Raw genomic sequence first — 16,887 nt, forward strand, 5'->3', positions numbered from 1 at the left:
GAAAATTATCCTAATCCTTGGGCAATGGTTGAGAGTGAAAGAGGCAGAGCAAAGAGCAAAATTCAAATTTATTATAAGGCTATAGCATATATTATAAACATATGCTAAGCTATATATTCACTGCGTATTTTCTGTGGACTCAAAAATTTCTCACAATGAACTTCTACTTTCTTTTTTTTTACTTCTATTTTTATAAATTATATTCAAATATTCATAATTAAGAACATACAAATGCATTTTAAATGTATTACATACAGGCAGCCACCTAACCCCCTTAATCTATTCCAGGATTGCGCTCAGCCAGTTCCCATACTGCTGAGAATTTCTCTGACTGTAGGAACAAGTTCAGCCCATGAAAGTCAGGTTGGAAGTGCCGGACTGTTAATACCCACAGGAGCAATCCTTAACCAAAGAGTAATAGGAATTTGTATGGAAATATCAAAGCTTCCTTTGTTCTAGAAATAACAATTCTGAAAGGCATTCTTCACAGTCTTTCTAACAGTCCGAAGTGGGATTGAGCCCTAGGTGCCCACAGAAGTAACCATCTCATCAATGTCCTCTTTATTGGTTTCCTTCTCTTCATTGTCTCACTTCTCCACCCACCAGAAGACGTGCCTTCCGGAAATGCAGTCTTAGTCATGCTGTGGACGGCAGTGCAGACTGCGCTTTGTATGAAAATGGCAGCCGTGATGGTGATGATGGCGATCTCAGTGAGGACAGTGTCTATGATGACCTCACACCAGCTGAAGCTCTGCACTGGGATACGGATGATGATGAGGAATCCAGTTTTGAAGGATTTTAGCTCTTTACATTTGAGCTTGGTTGCTGATTGAGCTCAGGGAATAGTACTCTTAAGGTATCATTGTTGATACCTTATTGTTTTTGTGGAACCTATTTTCCACTTACTGTGCTGGCTTACTAATGTTAAATGACTTGTCCTTTTATTTCTGTTTTTTTATTTAAAATAAGTATTTAAATACATCACCCCACTGATGTCTCATTTATTAGTAATTTTATTTTCATTTGTTTTGATTATTGAAATTCACCAATAGCTTCTGCCTTTTTCCACCCTAGGCTTATACTCGATTCAATCCATTTTTCTGGTTTCCCAGGTAATAATTAGGTACCTTGGCTTATACTAGGGTCTGCTTATATTTGAGTATGTCCAGTATGTTTAAAAATGTTTTCAAGAATGAAATCACAGATTTGACAAATGTTTTAAGTGTAATGGAGAGTACTTTGAGGTTGATACAGTTGTTTTGTAAAAATGTAAAAGTCATACATTTGAAAAAAATATTGGGGGGGGGACCCTCCTCATACATCTTAACCTTCTGTTTATTCTCAAAGTATGAACTCTTCTAATGGAATTCATGATAATTGTGACTGGGGCTTGCAGGGTGAAGGGGATGTGATTGGGATGAGATTAAAATCAAACTAAAATCATGAGCACCAACAAATATTGACCCTAGAGGACAGGGAGGAACTGTCCCTGTGAGTTTCTGAGATAGTATGTCTGGGACTAGAAAGCCTCTGTCTTTCTTCTGCAGAGCTGCTGCTGGTTTCAAACTGTTCACCTTGTGGTGAGTAGCCCAACACATGAGCACTAAACTATCAGGGCTCCTTGAGATTAAAATAAATGTGTCTTTAGCCTAAAATGTTTTAATTAAAATGTAAACATTACCAGTTGTGTGATTCTGGGTATCAAGCTGAGGAGACCTCAATGCAGGCATGGCAGAATGCGTCTTTTATAAAATCATCCTAGAAGTAGAGGGGCTTTCTTACAGATACAAAGTGCCTTTTTCTGTTCACTGGTGACAGGCAAGCATGCTGCATTTGCAACACAGTGACTTACTTTTCCTTCTCTTCCAAGACTACGGTACTAGAATTAAGGAATTACAATTTCCTGATCATTCTGGTTGTGCATCATACCTGACTGTCAAGAGCAAGGTAAATACCGATTCAAATATGGCCTGATCATACTGTGAGGGTCATGCTTCAGAGTGAACAAAGACTGCTCACATAAGCAGCCAAAGTCACAGATGTATGAAGAGATTAAATATTGGAGAACTTTCTGAAAAACCTGTAATATAGGACAAGGGCTACAACACTTAAGATGCTTAGTAGCTAGGGAATGGTCTAGCAGAACAGTTCAAAATAGGCCTGGGAGTAGAGCAAGTGTGAAGTAGAGCAAGTGCAAACTTCTGCTAGGAAAGCAGCGAGGAGCGCGGAGCAGGCCGCCACCCAGGCCATGAATAGGGCTAGATAACACCAGACAGCTTTTTGAAGTGTAAGGCAACAGCCAAGATGTCATTTAGTGATTGCCTTATTGAACTCAGCGTAATGTCTTTCAGGTTCATCCATGGTATAAGTTATTTTACAGATGTTATTCTTTAATGTTGAGTAGTATTTCATTGTGTGTATGTCAGTTTGCTTATCCAGTTTTCTACTGATGGTGCTTAGGTTAGTTCCATCATTCTGCTATTGAGAATCATGTTAGAATGAACATGGGTGTCCATGTATCTATTCCCATCACAGCAATTTATTTCTTCTCAAAAGATTTTATTCTGTAAGATATACAGCAATTTGTATATATCATCAGGACTGATGTTGCTGGATTCACTAACATAATATAAACCACATACAAAATGAGTACAAGAAGAATGGAAATGATAAGGTTAGGCAGGGGGTGTTAATTTAATGAGCTACTGCTTATTTAAATGAAAACCAATTAAAACGGAAACTGTACTATAGATGTGAAATTGTAATGAAGCTTTTACAATGGAACTGACACATATATAACAATAAAACATTAAAAATGCTCACTCTTATTTAGATCTCAAAGCATGTGTTTTACTGAAGACACTCAGAGAAACAAATGATTAAAATACTTAAATTTAATAAACCATTGCTGAGTAAAAACCCAAATTTCTGGTTGACAGATTTAGTTGACAATTGTGTAGTAATTTGACAAAAAGCTCTTCTTGCTTGATGTCCCTGAGTGTAACAAGAATGACACATCAAAAGGGGCTTTGTTTGTCATAACTGTAAGCAATGTTTGGGAGACACTGCTTCTGTTCTATAGAAACTGTGGGCACATCAAATTCCTGATCACAGACATGAGCTGCTCTGTCACTTGAATAATTGTTAACATTCTTTCCTAAGGCCAGTGGATTATACATTTTTGAAGTCAGCCATGTACTGTCATTCATTTCTAAAGGGCCAAGCTGGTCCCTTCCATTGCAAGATCTGAATACACTTTTGATATTCCTTTGTCATTTCCATCAATGAGTACCCCATGTAGGTATCTAAAAATAAATGAATTCCCAATGGACTGGGAAAAGACTGGATCATACTTCTAATTAACTGTGCCTAAGGTGCATGCCTGTTACATCGGTCCCCTTATTTCTCTAGATATATGCCAAGAAGAGGAAATGATATTCTATTTCCAACATTCTAAGAAAGCACCATACCATTTTCCAGGGTGCTTGTATTATTTTAGAGTCTCTCCAGCAAAGGACGAGGCTTCTAATCGCTCCATATCCTAAACAGCAGTTAAGTGGTTCTTTAGAGATTTGCCAACAATGGTGTGGCGCGATGATAGTTCATGATTGTTTGATTTGCATCTTTCAATTGTCTTTATATGTTTGTTAGATCCCTTGATGTTTTCTTTGGTGAAGTGTCTGTTCTCTTTCTATGCCAATTTTTAAATTGGACTATTTGTCTTTGGGCTGTTATGGTGATTAAGTTTTCTTTGCATCCAAGTAGAGATTAGTCTTTACGTGATATGTCATTGCAAAGAGAAAAAAAAAGTTTTTTTTTCATTTTTTACTTCTTTTGGTGGAATCTCTATGTGCAAGTAGTTGTCTAATTTTTAGGAGGTCCATGTCATCTAATTTGTCTTCCGTGACCTGTGAGTTTTCAATTGTGTTTCAGAGTGTTTATGCTATATTTTAGGGCCTCTATACTGTCCATACTTTCTCTTTTGGGCCTTTATAAAACTAGGCCTTACATTTAGATTTTTGATACACCATGAATCTATTTTGTCTATAATGTGATAATCAGGTTTTATTTTTATGCAAATGGATATATAGTTTTGCCAGCACAAGTTATTACATAGACTACACCCTCACTATTTAAAGAAAAAAACCCACATATATGGAGGGTATAATAAGTTATTATTGTTGATTTAATTTCTTGAGATAGCCTGTGTAGATATATATAATATGTTTCTTAAAATAAAAAAGTTCTTCAGATTACTTATCCCTAGAACTTAAATAGTGGTTTGTTTGGGTGGATTAAAAAAATTAAAATTGAACTGGAGTTCGAGTTGGAGTCTTTAGTGACAAACATGTTCATCTCAAACAAAACCAAAATAAAACAAGAAGCACGTGTTTCTATTTGTCCATGAGTAATAATATTAGTCTATAATTGCATTTTCTATTAATGCCTTTTCCTGGTTTCAATATCAGATTTATGCTCATTTCTTAAAATGAAAGCAACAGTTTTGTATCTTGTTCCATGTTCTTGAATTGCTTGAGCAGAATAATTCACTTTCTGATAAATTCTCTTTTGAGGCAGGGTTTTTCCCATTCCTGGTCAATGGTCTGAAGGGATTCAATGGAGGTTTACTTCCCACGAGGTTTCTACTAATGCATTTTGGGTTTTTACTGTCATCCATAGCTTTCTTCAAAATGCCTGCTCAGAATGAAAGCCCCAATACATTTACCTCCTCTAATCTTAGATTTAAATAAAAAATTTATAATCCTCTGATCACACAGAAAAATGGGTTTCTTGCATGTGGGCTTTCTTGCATCTCATTAGATACCTGCTAGTTTTAAGACAAGCTTTTAAGACCTCAGACACTATTTTTTTCTGATAGCCTGACACCATCTGATTTCCTCACTACACTTTGCTCTAGACACTTCTCTTCAATGATCCGTTCATGAGATGAATTATTGAGTTGGGGCCACATCATAAGAACTGATTGTTCTAAGGTTAGGGCTGATAGTTGAGTGTGAGCAAAATCCATTCTCATATCTCTCAATCACTGCCATTAAGTTGATTTCCCATTCTTAAAAACCCTGTAGGACAGGACATAGCTGTCTATGTGGATTTCTGAGACTGTAACTATTTACACTATTTACAGAAGTAACAAGCAACATCTTCCTTTAAGCTATATATATATATATATATATATATATATATATATATATATATATATATATATATATATATATATATATATATATATATTCCACTTCAGTGGGAACATTATCAACTTTTTGTGTTTTATTTTTTGAGCGAGAGATATTATAAGTGACCTCCATGGGGTCTTTAGTAATTCTAAAATTAGTATCATTAAAAATAATAATTTATAAATTAACAAGAGTTCATGAGGGAGAGAGGGGTGGGGAGGAGGGAAATGAACTGATACAAAGGGCTCAAGTAGAATTAAAATGTTTTGAAAATGATGATAGAAATATGTTCAAATGTGCTTGACACAATGGATGGATGGATGGATGGATTGTAATAAGAGTGCTATGAGCCCCAATAAAATGGTTTTTTTAAAACAGTATCATTAAACTATCCCCTGGTGTAGAATTTAGAATAATGTTGGGATATTGGGAATGTTGAAATATGGAAAATCATTTTAGGCTAAGTTACATGAGATGTTCAGTTACACATCTTAAAAACTTAAGTGATTGAATCCTGTTTTTTTAAAAAACAAAAAACAGGGTTAGACACAGGGCACAAAGGTTATTAACACTCACCCACTGTGGCAGAACTATGTCTACAGAGCTAAGAAAATAAGAAAGTGTCAAATATATGGTAGTCTTAATTTGCTTACAATTGGGCAATCTCAAAAGAAAGAAGTCTGAAGCCCAGTGACTTCCGATTCCGTGACCTTAGGGTAGCAGTCTTCCTCTTCGTTTCCTACTGTGTTATATCTTTAAGTTCACAAGAGTTTAGTTACTTTCATCTATAACCGGAATGTTTAAGGTACAGTTCACTGGGTGAGTTTTCCTACTCATATAATTCTGGAGTGTTTTATTTAGTATGTTGTATGCCTTTAAACGACAAGATCAATCGAGTACAGGTAGCCTATAGAATGGGTCCTGGGACACCAAAGGCTGAAAAGAAGCTCAGTTAAACATGCATGATTAGGCATGTAGTAGCAGGCAGATTCTCACCCTTGGGGAACCATATAGGCAATATCAAGTGTTTTCCCCATTATCTTTTACAGAGAAGGTAATTATAGTTCTGTTGGTGGGTTAACTGGGTTTGAGCATTATGCTATCGGGAAAACATGCTTAACAATACCTATATTTAACCCAACAGGGAAATTTATCTGGTATTATGCTACCTAATTGGATACTTCTGACATAGTTTCTATCCAGCCTTTGGTGTGCCAGAATGAAAGCTTTAAATAATTAGTCTTAGTGTCTTTTCCAGGTGCAAATTGATCATAGGCCACACCAAAAGTATATAACTCAGAAATCCAACTTAGGGAACTGGGCTTTACTCATCTGTAGCAGATTTAAGTGAATGATGTACTTCATTGGACTTAAGGCTGAAATGCTCTAGTGTGAGAGGAGAGAAGATGACTGCTATCCCAAAGTTATGGATTGAAAGTCATTGGACTTTGGTTCAGATCTCTTATTTTGAGGGAGCCTAATGAATGATGGCCTGGCGCTACCATCTACTTACTATTTTTATGCTTTTTTTGCTTCTTTAAGACATATGTTATTCTGGCAGGCATGGTTCTGCCTTTGTGAATAAGTGTTATTGAAGTTTCCCCCTATCTTCAGCTCTTATTGCTTGTGTAAATAATGTCCAGTCACTAAAGTTTTCAAACTGTACACATAAACAACTTATGTATTGCAGGAATGAACAGCTGGCTTGACATATATAATTTCCTTTTCTCAACAGCTTTTTAATTCTATGAAATTGGCTAAATTAATAACACTATCAAAATATGCAACATTTCGATCAGGGAAATGGGAAATGGTCAAAAATGAAATGGAATGAATGAAGATTGAGTTTAGTAGGCAGAAACAAACTGGTATTGACCATTTTGAATCAGAAAATCATATGATGTACTATGCTGGAAATAAAACAATCAAGAGGAATAACAGATTTCAAAGGAATGGCGTGGAATTCATTGTCACAAAGGACATTGCAAAATCCTTTGTGAAGTACAATGCTGTCTGTGATAGGATTATATCTATCTTCCTTCTTGGAAATCCAATCAATACTAATATTATTCAAATTTATGTACAAACCACAAAAGCTAGTGTTAATGAAATTAAAGAATTCTAAAAATTATTTCAGTCTAAAATTAATAAAAATGCAATCATGATGCATTGATAGTTATTGCTGATTGGAATGCAGAAGTGGGAAAGAAAGGGGAAGGAATAGTAGCTGGAAAATATGAACTTGGTGATAGTATTGACATTACATGAAAGAATATTGCAAAACCAATGGCCTGCTCATAGCAAATACTTGTTTTGCAACAACTCAAAAGGTTGGACTTCCTAAGATGGAATACACAAAACACAAATTGATTACATCTGTGGGAAGACATGATGGAGAAGGGCAATATCAAGCACTAAAACCAAACAAGGGATTTCTGTGAAAGAGACCATTGATTGCTCATGTGTAAGTTCAGGATAAACCTGAAGAAAATGAAAATGAGTTGACTAGAGGAAAATTATGACCTTGATTCTATCACACCTAAATTTCCAGTACATCTCAATAACATATTTAAAAATAATCATAATCATTAGGAGCTCCTATAGATATGATAACATTCCATAGTTCACTCGTATCAAGCAGTATTGTAACATTGTTACCGCAATCAGTTTCAAAATTTGTTTTCTCTTTTTGAACTCCTTGATATCAGTTCCCTTTATCCCCCTCCCTCCCCCACCCAGCCATGCAGAAAACCGCCTTTCACCTCTATAATAGTTTTTTTCTAAACACCTTACATAATCCAATATATGTCAATAACATAGTTGATGCATTGAACATTACTGAAAGAAGACCTGATGATCTGTGTTAGGTCATCAAGAAAATCACGCACGAAGAAAGGTTAAGGTCATTAAAAAGACAGGAAAGAAATAAAAGATAAAAGTGGATGTCAGAAGACACTCTGAAACTTCCTCTTAGTTGTAGAGTAGCTAAAGCAAATGGGAAAAAAGATGAAATCAAAGAGCTAAATAAAAAATTTAATAGGGCAACTTTAGAAAACAAGGACAAATATTGTACTGGAATATGCAATGATCTAGAAGTAGTAAAACAAAAAGGAAAAACATGTTCAGCATATCATAAACTGAAAGAACTCAAGAAAAAATATTCAAGCCTTGGGATGTAATCATGAAAGATTCTGTGGTAAAATATTGATCCTTTGCAGTCCCTCAGAACTTGCCTGCTCTGTTCCCCCCGATGCTCTGCTGCATGCCCTTAGTCAGTGTGGTGGGGCCAGACCGGGCCAATCCCGACATTGTGACTCCATTGTTGGCCCCATTGTAGGCCCATGGGTCAGCCATATGGTCCACTCTGTGCATTGGCTGTTCTGAGTGGGAATATCGTCCTCAGGCCTTGGTGGGCCATGAGGCACACAACTTTCTCTTCCTCTCCCTTCATTTGCTCCCGTGTGCTCTAATCAGACATGTCCCTCTCCACAAGCTGCAGTCTCAGTGCTGTCCTCTGAAGTAAATTCTTCTGTGGGGAGGAGCAGCTGTCCACATAGTTGGGATTGGGGCTGGGCCCTCAGACCCCTCCACTGGCTCCCTGCTCCCTGCTGGCATGCTGTATTCACATCCCGGAACACGGAGTTGAAGTCTGATTCCTCTTTCCCTGTGGAAATATACAATATAAACAATACCCTCCCCTTTGGTGGGGTTAGTGCTCTGTTTCCCAGCAACAGATTTCTTTTTCCCCCTACCCCCTGCCTCCTTTTTAGTTGGTTACCATATGTACCCCTGGGTTTGGTCTGGCCCGTGCCATTCAAATCCAGCTAGACCAGAGAATGTATACTGGTACAGATAGGAACCAGAAACACAGGGAATCCAGGACAGATGAGGCCTTCAGGACCAGTGGTAAGAGTGGTGATACCGGGATGGTGGAGAGAAGGTGGGGTAGAAAGAGGGAACCAATTATAAGGATCTACATATAACCTGCTCCCTGGGGGATGGACAACAGAAAAGTGGGTGAAGGGAGACATTGGACAGTGTAAGATACAAAAAATAATAATTTATAAATTATCAAGGGTTCATGAGGGAGGAGGGAGGAGGGAGGGAGGGGAAAAATGAGCTGATACCAAGGGCTCAAGTAGAAACAAATATTTTGAGAATGATGAGGACAACAAATGTATGAATGTGCTTGACATTCAGTGGATATATGTATGGATTGTACGAGCCCCCAATAAAATGATTAAAAATACTGATCAATGCAGGAAGCATTAATAGAAGATGGAAATAATATACAGAGTCACTGTACCATATAGAACTAGTAGACATTCAACCATTTCTGGATGTAGCATATGAGTAAGAACCAGTGGTGCTGAAGGAAGAAATTCAAATGGCACAGAATGCATTAGCCTAAAACAAGGCTCCAGGAATTGATGAAATACCCATTGAAATGATTCAACATGCTGAAGAAGATTGGAAGCATGCACTGGTCTATGCCAGGAAATCTGGAAGTCAGCTACTTGGCCAACTGACTGGAAGAGATCCAAAATTGTGCCTAATCCAAAGAAAAGTGACCCAAAAGAATGCTCAAACTACAGAAGGCATCAATGATAGCATCCACACGTAAATGAAATTTTGCTAAGTTCATCCAACAATGGTTACAGCAGTACATTGACAGGGAGTTGCCAGAAATTCAGGCCAGATTCAGAAGAGGCCATGACCAGATGGATCTTGGCTCAAAGCAGAGAATACCAGGTAGATATTTCCTTTCCTTATGTTTCATTAAATATGAAAAGACATTCTACGGTGTGACCTGGACTAACACATTATGGTACTTTGGGGAGAGGGGTACTTGAGAAACAAATCATAAAGATGGAGAGTTGATCTTTCTTTGAATTCTGCAAGCCACAGGTCAGATATATCTATGCAGTTTACTGGATTGTTTTCTGGAAAGAATATGGGAAGTTAAAATTTTAATTATTTTGTTTGGTATTAGTCTTTGGTTATTCCTGTATAAAATGGCAAAAATCAATGTTGTTAATGTATATTTTGAGCTCAGGGGTGGAAATCACCCCTAAAATTTTTCAGAAACCATGCTGTTTAGGAAAAATGGCTGACAGAAGGTCAAAATATCTGACAGAAAGCCTGGCTCTGGCTTGATGTTCTCAGAGACCTAATCCCATATTTTGTATCAACAGAATAGTTTAGATAGGGATTTAGATAAGCTAAATATGGATTGAACTTGACTGTTTTAAGAATTGATATTAGTATCTGATTTTACTCTTTGTGTTAGACAGGGTTCCCTAGAGAGACAAAACCAGATTGCTAATAATTATATACATATGTATATATATATATATTCAGATAGATATATAACACAAGAAATAAAGAGTTAAATTATAAAGCAGTACAAATGGCTCGATGCAATTCACTCCCGTGAAACAGTTGTGAGACACTGGTAGTCCTTCAAGTCTTGAGGACCGCCAAGTTATCCAGGCACAGGCAGCAAACAGCAAGGCAGGTCACCAACAGTCAGCCAGATGACAGGGTCTGACAGTCCCCAGCTCAAGAAATGTAAATTCCAATTGTGTAGCTAAGCAGGTCTTGAAGGAACCTCAAGTTACAGCAACACAGTCCACGGGTTAGGTGTCCCACAGGTAGTATAGCTTGCAAATTGAGGCACAGAACAAGCAAGGCAGCTGCACACTGGTCCAATGATCAAAGAGCAAGAGAAAAGAAAGGCGAGGCTTGCTGAGCCATTTATCTCTCTGCCCACATGTGTTTATCGGCCAGGTTGGCACAATAAATTAACTTCCTCACCCTTTTATACTGATCTCTTCTGCTTATGATTCAAGAATATACTATTCTATAAATATTTATAGAAATGATTATTGGAGAGTAGAAAATAGAGAGCTTGTAGGCCCACTTGCCTTGAGACATTAAAATTTGAATCTTTAAATGGGTTAGGACACATTTACATAGAAAGGTCTGAAAAGATTAGCCCCACCCAGTGTTTTAGAGTACTCAGAACATTTGCATTCCAAGAGATTTGATTAGGAGGCAAGATTGACAAATTGAAGGAAAAAAAGGAAATCTTACCAACAAAAAAGGAAATCCTCAGATTTTGGAATCTTGAACTAGTGATTTTTGTCAGAAGCTGGAAAAAATCTGGACCCCTAAAGAAACTCCACTCTAGCACTGAACTATTAAAGGGAATCTGTGGGAAAACTGAAATGCTTGCTAGGTGACCACCTAGAAGCATTTGTTTAGTGGAAGTGGGAGAAAATCAGCAATCGAGAGAAAGTTAGTCTGGCCACTGACACCCATGGACATGGTTAATAGGAACTAGAAGATAAGATGAGAACAGGTTGAGTGGTCTGAAGTTTATGACCTATTCTAAGGGGGCTAGGGTTGTTGGTCTAAAGGCAAGACAACCAACCCTGGTGAGTTGACTGGAACCCAACCAAATGAAGAGAAGATATTTGAGCCTCTGAATTGGTGCATATAGCTGCTGACTTTATGGATGGCTTGTCCTGATTTGACTTTGCTTATGGATGCGGACTTCATAAGGTTATAACTGGAATGAAGATTCGTCATGTCAAATAATATGATTGTCTCCTCAGAGTACTGGGTTGATGTAAGTGGTGGTATAAAAATTGGATACCCAAAATTGGGAGCATAAAGGCATGAATTGGTTGGCTTACAAATTTTCATAGGTGGGGGCATGTATTTAAAGGATTAAGGTGTAGGTGTTTCCTAACTGCAATAGTTAGGCATAGGATATTTTTGTTTTGTTCACATATAGAATTTTATGCTCAAATGAGGGTGGCACATTTTTTAACTTTGTGCATTTTAGTTCTCTTCTGTAAGGCATAGATATGATTTATTATTGTTTCTTTGAAAAGTGTATATTGCTAAAGACTTTTATGAAAGTCAGATTGACAAGGGGTGGCTTGTGGTAGGTACGTAATCTGGTGTCAATTTGAGAATTCAGAGTGAAGGGGTGGAGACTAGCCTGTCAATCAGGAAGTAGCTTGATAACCTCATTTGGAGGCGCAAGGAAGATAAATAGATCACTCCCTATTAAACATCCTCCCTATGAGACATCCTGTGGAGAAGACACATGGAGAGAGGCTGATGGGGTCAGACATCTGGAGCCATGTGGAGACCCCTGCCAGCACAGAGATGCTTACAATGTCACTGGCCTGTGATCCCGCATTCAGCGTTATCACATGTGCATTCTGAATCTGAAGAGCACTTTATAGATTGATATCAGACATATGGGCTAATACAAAACTTATGGACTTGATCTGGGCAGGGCTGGTATGTTTATTCAACTGTTCTTATACATAAAGCTCTTTCTTATACACATATGAGAGTCTATGGATTTGTTTCTTGAGTCTATCCAGACTACCACAGTGAGTCAAAATAAACTGTGGATAACCTTAAGAAGACTGAGAATTTCCGAACAATTCATCGTGATCTTGAGGAACTTGTACATGGATCAAAAGGAAGCTGTGGAACAGAACAAGGGACTAATGCATGATTTAAAACCAGGAAAGGTGTGCATCAGGGTTGTATCCTCTCACCATACTTCTTGGACTGTCTGCTGTGCAAATCGTCAGAAAATCTGGGTTATATGACGAAGAATGAGATATCAGCATTGGAGCAAGGCTCATTAACTACCTTCCATAGGAAAATGATCAACATTGCTTGCTGAAAGCTAGAAGGAATTGAAGCACTTGCTGAAGAAGCTGCATTGTAACTTTCAGTATGGATTACAAATTAATGTACAGGAAACTGAAATCTCACCACTGGACCAGTAGGTGAGTACTATCATGATAAATGGAGAAAATTCTGAAGTTGCCAAGAATTTTGTCTAACTTGGATCCATAATCAATGCTCATGGGAGCAGCAGTCAAGAGATCAAAACATCAGTTTTATTATGTAAATCTGGTGCACAAGATCACTTTAGAATATTGAAAAGCAGGGATGTTTACTTTAAAGACTAAGGTGCACCTGGCCCAAGATATGGTATGATCCATTGCATCATATACATGTGAAAGTTGGTCATTGAATAAGGAAGACTGACGAAGAATAGATACATTTGAATTGTGGTGCTGGAGAAGAATATTGAAAGTGCCATGGACTACTAAAAGGACAAACCAATTTGGGTTGGAAGAAGGAAGGTCAGAGTGCCCCTTGAGGCAAGGATGGCATGACCTCATCTTACATACTTTGGGCATGTTGCCAGGAGAGACCAGTCCCTGGAGAAGGACATAATGTTTAGTAATGTGGAAGGGCCACAAAAAAGAAGAAGGCTCTCACTGAGATGGATTGACACTGACTGCATCAATGAGCTCAGGCAGAGGAACAATGGTGAGGATGGAGCAGGACTGTGCAGTGTTTCCTTCTGTTGTGCAGTGTTACTATGGGTTGGAGTTGACTTGATGGCACTGAACAACCATGTCCAAAAATTAGCTTTTGCTACATGTGTTTGATTTATAAAGTATACTATAAAATGATGATGATTTCTGTCAAGTGAACCATTGATATATAAATCATATATATGTGAATGGATTGGGGGCTAACATTTAATTACAGCCTTAACCTCAGAACAATTAGGTCTAATGACATAATCCACCTGGATACTCTACCTGATGAAGCCATGGATGCTATAGTAAAGTGTTCAGATGGTGCCCAGCTAACAGAGAAAAAAAAAACCTTGGGTATTATAGGCTGGTCTTCAAACCAGCAGCCATTGAAAGGTGATGTCAATTAAATTTACATGGAAGATGGTCACCAACCTGTGTGAGCCAAGAATTATAAACAATAACATTTTCATTCAAAGGAGGGAATAACATTAGAGCTTAAAATGTGAACACCTGGTTTACAGAAGGCTATGGATGACAGTGGAAGCCCCATCTACAGGGTCCCCGCTTGGATGGTGAATCACCTCTGATCATAGTGAAAGGATATGAATAGATTTACTATTAGGCAGAGAGCATTGTAAAATAGATTCTGACAGATGAGCTGGATTAAAATGTAACATCATTGGATCTTCCTTTTGTCCTATTTTATTTCAGTTTTAAATATTTTCTGCTTTCTCTTTGATTGAGGATTTATTTGCTTTGTTTTGTCATTATTGTTGTTTTGTTTGCTTTTGTGACTGTGGTATAATATTTTTTTGGTTCTTTTGTAACTGTCATTTTATTGGTTGTTCAGAGATTCTTATAGAGATATAGTGAACAATTTGTACACAATTTTTAATGCCTGTACCAAAATCTTAAAAAGGCATGTAGATACTATTCTTTTCAAATTCCAGGGACTTTCCAGTTTTAAATTTGGAGGCATTTTAGAAAGAGGTTATCAAGTACCATTATCTTCAAATCTTTGTAAGGTATTACATCTTAAGTCCCACTAATTCATAATTTATGATCACAAACACTACACACTCAAATGTTCAACCCTTCCCAGCAAATAACAGTTATAAGGAAAATTGGACTACCATGACCAAAGGTGTTTCAGAATGCACATAGTTCAGACAAGAAAGTCATCATGAGAGAATGTTTTTCAGACACATTTCTATTTCAAAATACAGCATAGAAACAAAAGTTAAATGTTCAAGTCATACAAATGCATGCCAGTGACTTCATATTGCCATTAGGTATGATTTGTTTTAGGGATACACAAAATATCCCTTATCCCATGGCATGTTATGTTGAACACCCAAGACAGTAAAATCTTCCTACAACTGAACATCCCCCTATTTTCTGGTAGTATAATAAAATAAAATTCCTCTGAATTGTAGAAGAAGGGAGATAACAAGGTGCACTGATGGACATGGTAAATATACCTTTATCAGACTTGGCTTTGTTTTCTCTTTTATCAGTGGCTGGACTCTTCTAATTTTTCATTTCGTCATTTTTGACAGGTAAATATTATGTAGTTTCTTTGTTAGCTACTTCAGCCAACTTTCCTTTTGCTCCCCATTTCCCTTTTGCTTGCGCTATTTTGTCTGAAGATTTATCGTTTCCTCTCCCTTTTTTGCCTCCATCTCCCCTTTTGCAGGTGCAGGCTTTGCTGACAACCTGGCTGCTTTCCTTGTCGGCTCTTACTTCACCACCCCTTAGGCCCAGCTGACCTTCCTTTTGGGGTTCTTGGCTGTGGGCAGGGTGCTTGCCAGATACTTGAGGACTGTGGAGCACCAAGAGCTTTCTCAAAGCTGGTTTGCCTGGTCACTGCCACCCTGACCTGACCTACTGGTAGAATTTTCTACATAGGAAATTCAGGAAAGATAAATCTATAGACCCAGGACCTAGATTAATAATTACCTAGGTGTATGGCAAGGGAAGTGGACAAATAATTTGGAGCTAACAACAATAAGTACAAGAAAGAAGAATATGTTCTGAAGTGGACTGAGGTGATGATTGCACAGCTCTTTTTAATATTAGTGAACTATTAAGTTATATGATATGTGAATTATATGTCAATAAACCTTTTTTTTAACAAAGAAGAAAGAATAGTGTCTGGGTCTTAAAGGTATCGATCTAAATGAGGTGCCAACTAAGGCTGCAGGAAAGAAGCAAACCTGTGTGTGCTCCAAGGATTTGGAATAGTAAAACCCCAAATCAGGGGAGGGAATAATATCAGAGCTGAAATTGTGAGCAACTGGCTTGTAGAAGGTTATGGATGCCAGTGAAAGGCCCAAATTGTACAGGGAGGGGACTGGTTTGTCCACAGCCAGAGTGCAATGGAAAGTGGATTATTGTAGATATAATCATGTTTAACACCCAAGCATTGGTTTTTTTTTTGTTTTGATCTATTTTTACCTTGTTCTAGTTTTTATGTTTTTCTGCTTTCTCTGGAATAAGGTTTATGTGTGTGTGTTTTGTTAAATTGTTGTTGCTGTTTTCAATTTATTCGTTTTGTATGATTTTGTTTATATAGAATCCAGAAAGATAGTAACAATTAATAGGTTCTTGAGGTGATGACAGGTGAGGTTTGTAGGACAAGGGATTTTAATAGCAATAGATGCAAAAGTGAAGAAAATGTTCTAAGATTGAACGTTGTGATTATTGTACAAGTCTTTTTGATATATTTGAACCAATGAATTATGTGATAAGTAAATGATGTTAATATGTTAAGGATTCAGTTAAGAAAAGATAGACGTGTGTCTGATAGGTCACATACTCATGAAATTCCATGAAGTAGTTGTATACTTGATACATGGGGAAAGTCATATTCACAATCAACTCAATGGCAAATAACAAAACAATATTAAAAATCATAATGATATGTCAAAAATACATTTAACCATCATGTCAAAACAATGTGCCATTAAGTTTTCAGAAACATGCCAAGGATGAATTCCAAATAGCAGCTCATGGGCTCAAAAATGACTTGGAAAACGTTAGAGAGCCTTGGTTTCATTCCTCAACCAGGCTCCATGGAACTCTGTGCTACCGCTAAGAACCTTGGGCCCGCCCACATGCCCACACCTACTAATAATGAATGGAACCTACATCCGGGTCCCAATCACCTCTTTAAAACGAACTTCCCATCCGGGTCCTAAAGCAGCCCTGCGGTACCCGTTCTGAATTTAACGTCTGCGTCAGAACTCTGCCTTGGCAACGAAGCGAGGACTCTGTCAAATACAGCCTGCCTCCTTCAGATCGCCATCATCCACCCTGTC

General features: G+C 37.6%; 1 pseudogene; it reads right to left on the minus strand.

Moving 5' to 3' along the window:
- Positions 1–2,941: 2,941 nt before the first annotated feature.
- LOC142433291 (SET domain-containing protein 9-like) lies at positions 2,942–8,504 on the minus strand (annotated as a pseudogene).
- Positions 8,505–16,887: the final 8,383 nt, after the last annotated feature.

The sequence above is a fragment of the Tenrec ecaudatus genome, chromosome X, assembly GCF_050624435.1.
Source record: "Tenrec ecaudatus isolate mTenEca1 chromosome X, mTenEca1.hap1, whole genome shotgun sequence".
NCBI classification, from domain to species: Eukaryota; Metazoa; Chordata; class Mammalia; order Afrosoricida; family Tenrecidae; genus Tenrec; species Tenrec ecaudatus.